Source organism: Morone saxatilis, unplaced genomic scaffold (assembly GCF_004916995.1).
Source record: "Morone saxatilis isolate NCDOM2014 unplaced genomic scaffold, NCSU_SB_2.0 Contig6, whole genome shotgun sequence".
Lineage (NCBI taxonomy): Eukaryota > Metazoa > Chordata > Actinopteri > Moronidae > Morone > Morone saxatilis.
The window spans coordinates 1,989,734-1,990,702 of NW_023340206.1; the positions used below are offsets into that span (position 1 = coordinate 1,989,734).

Genomic DNA, 969 nt, shown 5'->3' on the forward strand with positions numbered 1-969 from the left:
TGCAAACATCAAGTTAAGTGCTGCAACAGCAAACCACTTACAGTATATCTGGCTCTGACCATCCTAAACCAGCTATAGTACCTTTAGTACCCATAAAATTCGTATAAAAGGACTAAAAACCTTAATGGAACCTTCCTGGTGACACAATACCTAGTAACAAGTGTTAGAAATGACCATTAAAACGACCAGTTCAAAGAGATCACTATCTACTATCCTTAAAGTTCAAATAAGTCGTATAGATTAAGCACAGCAATAAGATATTGCACATCCTACTTCTATGGCTAACTTTGTAAGCAGACAGCAAACGCCTCCCTCCTTCTCCTCGCACTTCATATGTAGGCACGTGTACGGTCACAATCAGTGGCCAATTACAAGGGGGGGGGGGGCTGTGTCTAAGCTGAGGAATTGAAATATAACACACTGAAGAATCGTAAAAGGAGTGAGGTTTGAGAATATTGCAGATTTGTGTGTGTAAATCTCATTGTTGTTTTACTTACACCCTGTATCTTCCATAATTTATTAATGACAAGGGAATATAAAAAGCCACAGCTTTGAACATTTATGTTTCAATCCAAGCAACATGAAACAATCGCTCTAGTGATGTTTCCAGGATTGCGACATAAGAATGGTGTTTAGAAGGTCTAAACTGCATTTTTACAAATAATACAGAGACAACCTAGAATGCATGCACATTTGATACCCTATAATCGCACAGTACTCTGTTCCTGTATTTTTGGGCCTGTTTTGTATTAGACAAACATGCTTTGTGTAAGACAAATCTGTAAAACCTGCTCAGTCTCCTCTTTAACTGTACATTGCTACTGTCCACTGGCAGTGAATCACTGCCCTCTGCAGTCGACAGTGATGTGCATCAAGTCAGTGCGGTGGTTGTGTCATGCACATGTGCTCTCATACATGTCATGGTATGACACAACCATCTCTGAAAAATGATCATCTAAACATTGCTGC

General features: G+C 39.5%; 1 protein-coding gene across 2 annotated transcripts in view; it reads right to left on the bottom strand.

Annotated features, from left to right (window-relative positions):
• Positions 1-969, bottom strand: part of cacnb4b (calcium channel, voltage-dependent, beta 4b subunit) — a 24,324-nt gene that overhangs the window by 20,477 nt on the left and 2,878 nt on the right. The window lies entirely within an intron of this gene.